Source organism: Vigna unguiculata, chromosome 6, assembly GCF_037176805.1.
Source record: "Vigna unguiculata cultivar grain cowpea cultivar isolate G323 ecotype 2 chromosome 6, ASM3717680v1, whole genome shotgun sequence".
NCBI lineage: Eukaryota > Viridiplantae > Streptophyta > Magnoliopsida > Fabales > Fabaceae > Vigna > Vigna unguiculata.
The window spans coordinates 18,386,303-18,395,205 of NC_140797.1; the positions used below are offsets into that span (position 1 = coordinate 18,386,303).

General features: G+C 35.1%; 1 pseudogene; it reads right to left on the reverse strand.

The window, feature by feature from the left end:
* Window positions 1-201: 201 nt before the first annotated feature.
* On the reverse strand, window positions 202-4,041 carry LOC146885615 (uncharacterized; annotated as a pseudogene).
* Window positions 4,042-8,903: the final 4,862 nt, after the last annotated feature.

Below are 8,903 nucleotides of genomic sequence, written 5' to 3' on the forward strand. Positions count from 1 at the left end.
GAAAGATGAATTTGTACTAAAAAGAAATGAGAGAAGTCTTGTATCAATCTTCTTAGAAAAAAACAAGTACAATGTATCATTTTGCAACCCTCATCTAAAAGTACTTAATAAAAGCCATAAGTTTAACACACAAAAGGCAAATCTAACAAAAAAATTTCCAAATAGAAAGTGGTACAAATCATTGATCTAATTATTGTACACCTATTCAGAACTATCATCATTCAATTCCATTTCTTCATTGTCTTCTTCTGACTCGTGATCATCAAATTCCCCTTCATCATCTTCTTCTTCCAAATCAAAGTCTTGAATTTCCTCTTCTTCCGTGTCTTCTTCTATGGCTTAATCTTCTACTTCAACACCATTTTCTGAATCTTGGAAGCCTAAAATAGGTTCAACTTCTATGATTTCATTGACGTGTGAAACTTGGTCTTCTTGGTAAGTCATATCATCATCTACATTAGTAGCTTCTATGCGACCTCTAGGTTTTGTCTTGATTACAGCACACCAGCCACGTTTATCTATTCGAGATGGTGGATATGAGACATAGTATACTTGCCTTACATTGTGAGCAATTATAAATGGATCATACGGCACATATCTTTTATCCATCTGAATATCGACAACATGGTATTTAAAGTCCACTCTTGTACCTCTTCGTGATGGATCAAACCAGTCACAATAAAATACAAATACTTTCTTGGGAGTGCTTGAAGTATTATACTCTATCTCGTAAATATGTTTAATGATCCCATAGAAATCATCTTCACCTCCGTCTGTAAGCCCCTTTACATAAACCCCACTATTTATTGTCTTTTTACCTTGACTCCATGCATCAGTGTGGAACTTATACCCATTGACATATAACGTGTGCCATTGCTTAACCTTGATAAGAGGACCTAGTGATAAATCTCTCAAGTGTTGGTTTGTCACATTTAAAGGCTCATTGTAAACCTACAGTACAACACAAACTCAATGTCATATTTTATTTATTAAACATTGAAAGTGTAATTTAATTATCAAGTACATACTTGATTCTTGAACCATCTAGGAAAATCAACATGTACACGACTAGAAGTAGTTGAGTCACGTATTTCTTGAGATTGAAGGAATGACCTATTCAAATAAGTCATTAAGAAGGTTAATTTAATAAAAGAATTAACTCAATTATAACAATGAAATTGGTAGTTGGAAAATATTTACTCGAGGTATGGTTTCACTTCTTGGCAATTGATCAACACATGAACGTGGACCGAATCCTATTCTCTTTGTGTTAACTAATGAATTGATGGCTTGCCAAAAGGACAACTTGGTTGGTTGAAGATGGACAATGATGGTTGGTTGGTTTCAACTCCCATTTCATTTCTACTACTTCGCAATGACAACATATAACCTTTGAAATAGTGGGAACAAAAAAAAGTTGTTTCTCGGTGTATGTAAGATGCACATATCGATCCTTCAACCCTTGCCCTATTTTTGATTGATCGCTTAGAATCTCCCATAAATCTATAAAAAAAATTGTTTCTTGGTCATGCTTTGTAATCGTTAAATAAATGCATTTTATATGAAATACATTGATCATATATTACCTTTCAAAGGGATACATCCACCTATATTGCACTGGGCCACCAAGTCTACCTTCATATGCAAGATGAACTGGGAGATGTTCCATTGAATCAAAGAATGCAGCGAGAAATACTCTCTCTAACTTGCAAAGAATTAGTGGAATGTTTTCTTCCATTGTAACCAAATCGTCATACCTCAATGTCGTAGAGCATAAGTCTTTAAAGAAATGACTTATTTCGATTAGGGGATTTAAAACATGTGTTGGCAATGTACTAAATGCAATAGGAAGTAAGCATTCCATGAACACATGACAATCATGACTTTTCATCCCATGTATCCTTCCCTTTTCAACATCAGCACATCTTGCCAAGTTTGATGAATAACCATCAGGCACCCTGAGTTCTTTTATCCAACAACAAACTAATTTTGCTTCCTCTATAGTTAAAGAGTAATTGGCTTTAGGCTTAAACATTTTTCCATTAGCTAGCAGTTTCATCTCTAAGTCAGGTCGACTACAATATAAAGCAAGATCCATCCTTGCTTTCTCATTGTGTTTTGTTTTACCACTAACATTCATGACCGTGTTCAATATATTGTCAAAGAAATTTTTTTCTATGTGCATGACATCTAGGTTGTGTCGTAAGAGATTATCTTTCCAATAAGGAAGATTCCAAAATATACTTTTTTTCCTCCAATTATGAACCTCGCCATATCCTCGTAATTTCGACAAACGAGGATTTTCTGTGGCCATTGGTAAATCACTTACTCTTCCCCAAACCAAGTCAGGTGTCATTGTAGTTGGTGGGCCATCGGTTTCAACTTTCCCTTTTAAGAAGGCTTTTTTATTCTTTCTAAAGGCATGATCACTAGGTAAAAACCTACGATATGAGTCAAACCAACAATTTCCCCCAATTTTCTAATGTAAAGGCTTTTGAATGCTCCATACAATGTGGACATGCCAATTTACCTTGAGTACCCTAGCCAGACAACATCCCATATGCAGGGAAATCATTTATAGTCCACATTAAACTAGCTCTCATGATAAAGTTCTTCTTTCTTGAAATATCATATGTTTCTACACCATCCCACAACTTCTTTAGATCACCCACCAAAGGTTCGAGATACACATCAATTCCTGCCTTTGGATTGCGTGGTCCAGGTATTAGACAACTTAAGAACATAAATGGCTTTGTCATGCACATTTCAGGAGGAAGATTGTATGGGGTGACAATTACTGGCCAATAAGAATAAGGGATTGTTGATTGAATGAATGGGTTAAATCCATCAGAGCATAAACCCAAGCGTACATTGCGTGGATCAACTGCAAAGTCTGGAAGTACCCGATCAAAATGCTTCCAAGCTTCACCATCTGAGGGATGACGTGACACGCCTGAGCTACTTCTATTTTCACGATGCCAAGACATGTGACTAGCAGTTTCCATTGATGCAAACAGTCTCTGCAACCTTGGAATTATAGGTAAATAGAACATTGTTTTCACTAGAACAAGCTTTTTTGTGTTTGCTCCTATGCTCCGATCATGATACCTTGGCATATCACAAAATTTGCAACGTATAAGTGCTTCATCATTTTTCCCATATTCATTGTCGTAAAATAACATGCAACCTTGTATACAACAATCAATCCTTCTAGCAGTCAATCCAAGCTTTGATACTAATTGTTTAGCATCATAGTAATTTTTAGGTAAAGCTTTATTCATTGGTGTTACATCTTGAAGCATTTTTGCTATAAAATCTAGGCATTCGTAAGGGACATTCCAATTCGACTTGCATGCTAAAAGTCTAACACAGATTGATAATTTAGACTCTGATGATCCTTTAAATAATGGTTCATTTGACTCGACTAACAGATTATAAAATCGTTGAGTTGCTTCATTCGGAGGCTCTTCGAAGTTTGTTTCTGGTTTTTCAAATGACCCCATGTTGTCCAAGAGCATCACACAACATCTCATGCATCGAGTTAAATGTTTGTCCTTCAGTCACATGCATACCACTTCCTGAAGCATCGTCAACATGATGGGAAATATTCTCTATGGCTTCCCCGTGATCAATCCAAATAAAGTAGTCAGGCATAAAGCCATGCTTGTAGAGATGGAGCTTGATTGTTTGAACATCAAAAATCCTTGTACACTCACATTTAATGCATGGGCATTTAAGTTGTCTTTCATTAACATAACTTTCTTGTTGATAGGCTATTTCGATAAACTCTTCAACCCCAGCTACGAAAGTAGGTTTCAAACCTCTTCTACCTTTATACACCCTATCATACATCCAATCACGACTTGAAGGAAATGAAGTCATGATCTGTGTATTTAAAGAAGTTACGTATATATTAGATCACAATGTTCAAATCATTCCCTACACATTTGAATATCTTTATGTTAACTATCTTTATGCTAATCATCAATAATTAGCATCGTTATAGTATAACATAAACCTCTAAGAACCTAAGGATGGATTGCTTTTTAGAAAATATTAACAAAAGATGAAATCAAATATTCATCAATGATGAAAACAGTGGTAACTTGTCAAAAAATAAATTAAAATGGATATTGATTGTTGAAATTTGAATTGCAACAAGTCGCAGGATCATTAAAACTTCCTGGAAGGTTAACTTTTACATGTTTTTCACATACACTACTTTGATCATTCTGTTCTATAACAATATAGTTGTGTAAATAATTCTGCAATTACTATTTTAGCTAGTCTTATGTTGTTTGTTCTGTTTTACTAAGATGATTCTAAGATTCTGTTTTGTTTTTGTAAATACTTGCAGATTTGGTTTTCATTGATGTATTTGGACATGCTTAGTGGCTGTTTTTGGTTGATTTTAGTAGTGTTGGGTTTGTTTTAATTTAAAGGTTCATTCTAGTTGTTAACTACTATAATAGTTTAACTTCTTGGGTTGTAAATTGGACAAATTTTAGTCTATAGGTGGTATTTTGAATTTGTCATTATTTTCAGTAGTTACCTTAAATTCTACTCTCAGTTTTCTGTTTAAACTTGTATGAATTAGTTTAGATAGATTATAACTTTTGTTCCATGCTTAGCTTATTTTGCTATTTTTGTTGTTTAAAAAAATTGCATTTCTAGGTTCTTATAATCAGATTTTCTTTCTGTTATTGTTTTTTATAGCATACTTTATTTTTACCTTTCTGTTATTGTTTTAGTTGCTTAGTATTTCCATTTCTTAGTTTAGTTCAATTCTTAGTTTTACCCTATTTTAGCATAGTCTTAGGGTGCTATTTTAGGTTTTCAGTAGTCAAATTCTGATTTTCTTGTAGAATTTGATTTTTGAGTTGATTTCTAGCTTTCTTTATTTCTTTTAAACTTTAATACATTTTACCTCTGTTTTTATTAATCATTACATATTTGAATAATTCCCATTTTACTAGTTTTAGTTCTTGAATTGTAGGTGATAGATCGAGTGTCTAATTTGAGTGGATAGCTTTCTAGTCATATTTGTACAGTGCCAAATATAGCCTAACTTGGACAATTTTCCCTTGCACCCGTTTTTGAGCCTATTTTTAACTTTTATTATGAATTTTTAGCTTATTAGCACCTTGGACCCGTAAAACCATGTTTATACATTATTATACAGTTGTGAGGTGAATTAGGCTGAGTTATGGGACATTATTGAGTTCAAGTGTGAGGGTATTATTGATAAAGAGGAATATGTGACTGACTTGGTTACTGAAATATCTTGTGAATCAGTGAAAAATGAGAGAAAAAACTGGAACAAAATGAGAAAATTCTGGTGAAGAAGAAAAATAAGAAAAAGATGGAGAAGTGGAAAAAAATGAAAACAAAAGAAAGTGAAGATAAGAGGTGATGAGAGCAGAGAAAATAAGTGTGCTAGATTTTGTTCTACACTTGAACTCGTATTATCCCACCTACATTCATCTCACTTGTCTTAATTAGTGTTAATTAGCTCTTTTTAAGTCATTTTTAGTGTAAGTGTTAATTAGTTTTGGATCGTAGTAGTTTAGCCTAGTTGTTAGTTGTTTAGCTTCAATAACCTATACTAGAATAGTGTAGTCTAGTATTGGCCATAACATTTACTAATTTCAGCATCCTAGTTCTAGAATCAATTTGAGTAGCTAGTTACTCTTAGTTTCTATTTTTTATTTTGTTAGTTCTATAATTCTGCTCTATTAGGCTAGTTATAGTATTTTTACATCTTAGCTTAGTTTAGTATAGCACAAACTGATTTCTAGTTAGCATATAGTATTTTTACTTTGTATGCATTTGGAGAGTTTTATTGTGTCATAAATCTGCTTTAGAATAGGTCAATTGTAGGTGCTGGTTTGTAGTTTTTAGCAAGTTTAGTCTAGTTAGTGACCTACTGATGAGTTCAAATTTTTGCCCTCATTTAATATTTAAATTTGGGGATTTAATTGAATTTTCTGTGCTTAAAGATTGATTTAATTAGGATTTGTGATTATTGGATTTATTGAGTAAGTTTGGTAAAAGTGGCGTAAAAATTGATTTTAGTTGCATAAAATATTATTGGATATTCTAACGTTTGTTAATGCAGCTGGAATTTATTTTTGGTCAATTAATAGTGTGATTTTAAAATATTCAAAGTTACAAAATAAGTCCAAAATCAAGAAATTCTGAAAAAGAATAAATCAGGAGCTAAATGCACCCTCAGTTTTTATTTGCACACTCCTCCCTCAAGTGGACCACAAAAACCTGTTCTGCACCTCCAGTTTTCACTAAGTTGCACCCCTCCTACCACTTAAACTCCACTCAACCAGATCATGCCATGTGGCAATCCCCACCTTTTAAGATTAGCCAACCATAAGCCGCCACGTGTCATAATCCCCACCTTACCAAATTGACCACTTAGACTCTGCCACGTCATCATCTTCATCTCCCAAAACCCTAACCCTAATTTTCTTCTCTCCTTCCACCACCATGGCAGCCGCCGCCGCACCTCCTCACTTCGCCGGAGCAGAACGCAACAGCAGTAGAAGCTCCGCGCAGCCACCACCGCGAACCATCCAGCGGTGCCACTCGCGGTCATCTTCTCCGCAGAGAGCCACCACGAACCTGCAACCACAAATCGCGTGCTCCGTTTCCGCAGCCACCGCGAGCACACCGCCAGCGCGACCTGCGCAGTTCCGTAGCGCATCCTCCACGCAAGCAGATCCACCATTTCTTCAACGCCACTGTTCCGCCACCATCTTCCACCATCGCGACGCCATTTTCATCTCCTCCGCGAAGCTTCTCCACAACGCGTCAGCCATGGCAGCCACCGAGAGCGAACCAGAACACCGCCATCTCCATCTTCTCCGCGTTTCTGACCACCGCGAGGAGGCACTCACAACCTCTGCAGCGCGCCTCCGCGCACGGCCACCACGAACAGCAACGCCTCTTCACCACCTGTTCTGCAGCACCATCTTCGCGCGAACCAGTGCCACCACTGCACCTGCAACCACCGCGCCCACCGGAGAAGCCACCACGCCGTCGCAGCAGCTTCCACACGAACCTTGCACTTCTCTGCAGCCAAAGGAGCAAGCGGAAACCCTAATTTGGGAGAGAGAAGGAGCTGCCACGTGTCATCCTCTCAATGGACACTGAAATGGTCAAAACTGGTCAACTCTGGTCAACTCTGATCAAACTGGTCAAACTCTGGTCAATTTGGTAAAAATGCTTAAATAAGAGGGGCAGAATTGGAAATTGGACAGAAATTAAGTTGCTAATTAATTAAATAAAAGTAAAAGATTTTAGCAACTGACAGATAAAGCCCAAAGTCCAGTTGAAGCCTATATAAAGAGACTTAAGGGAGCAGAAGCGGGGACTGACAATTTACAGCTGACAGCTTAGACACTTAGAACTCTCTGGTTTTGGCAGATACCGTCTCCACCACATCTCTCATTCTTTCTTTTATTTTCTTTTCATCATATTATCATGTATTCCATCAAAGCCATGGAGGGCTAAGCTTTAAGGGTTGATTCCACTGTAATTTATTAAATGGATTCTGAGGTTAGATGAATTTATATGTTTTGTTATTTTGATTATTGTTGTGGTTTTTGTTTATCTATGTCCTTTGCTTCTTAATCGAATAGAAAATAATGATTTAAAATCTACATGCATGCTAATCATATGAGTTAAAAGGTTTTTAAATTAAATTGAGACTTTACTTTGATTTTGTTTAGAAACTTTCATTTGATTAAATAAGTTTTTGCCAATAATTGAGACTTTAATTTGATTAGAGGTAATTACTTTAACTAAAATTAGTCAAGACTTTACTTTGATTAATTAAGTTTTCTATTTGGTAAAGAAACAAAGGAATAGACATGATTAGGCATAGTAAAATTAATTGAGACTGTACTTTGATTGAATTTACTATGGACAATCTAATAATTCTCACTTTTAATTGAGACTGTACTTTGATTAAAAGTGAGGATGCCAACAAATGAATTGAGTCTTTACATTGATTTATTTGTAAATCAACAACAATAATTAATTTAACAATCATCTCTAGATAACCAATGAAGAATCTTATTTAGAAAAAGCAGTGGAATTGACCTATTTACTATTACTGTGTTTACAATCTTCCGTGTCATTTTCTTTGCATATCAAAACCCCCCTATTTTTATAGTTGCTAGTTTTAAATTGCATTTTTGAGAATCAAATATTTGAGATCAATTCCGTATTCGTTGTGAGACGACTCAGGGTTATCTTAACCCTAACTATTTTCTTCACTACAAACTGGCAATACTGAAGTTGCTAAAGTAGTGGTAATTTGATCGCCTAACGACAGCGATATCACCTACCTTAGTCTAGTTTGAGTAGTTTTGAATAAATAGTGTTTCTAACCAGCAAGTTTATGTATCTATAGCAGATTCAACCAAAAATACACAGTCATCATAACAAAACAAAAAGCTATAAAAGATTAAATTGTATATAAGATAAACCAAGCATTTACCTTAATTTATCTCACACTCAAGCAATTAATGTCATGAAGGTCTCTTCAAATCTGAACTTTGATCAACCAAATCTACATAAGCACATTTTAATCAGAAACACAAGATAACAAACCTAGAAACAAGAGATTACGAACTTTGTGAGTTTTAAGTAGTGAGTTTTAGAAGTTCTTTTACAACTCAGGTTTTGAGTCTTCCTTTGATCACTTTTAATTAATTAGGACTTGTATGGATGGTTCTAGTTTATGTTTTAGGTGTCTTTTACATATTATGTATCTTTTCTCCCTCATCATTTTAACTTTCATGATGTTTTTATATGTAAAAAATTCTGATTTAAGTGTGAAAGTAAGCCAATTTGATATAGCATAATTGAGTAGTTGTGTGTGA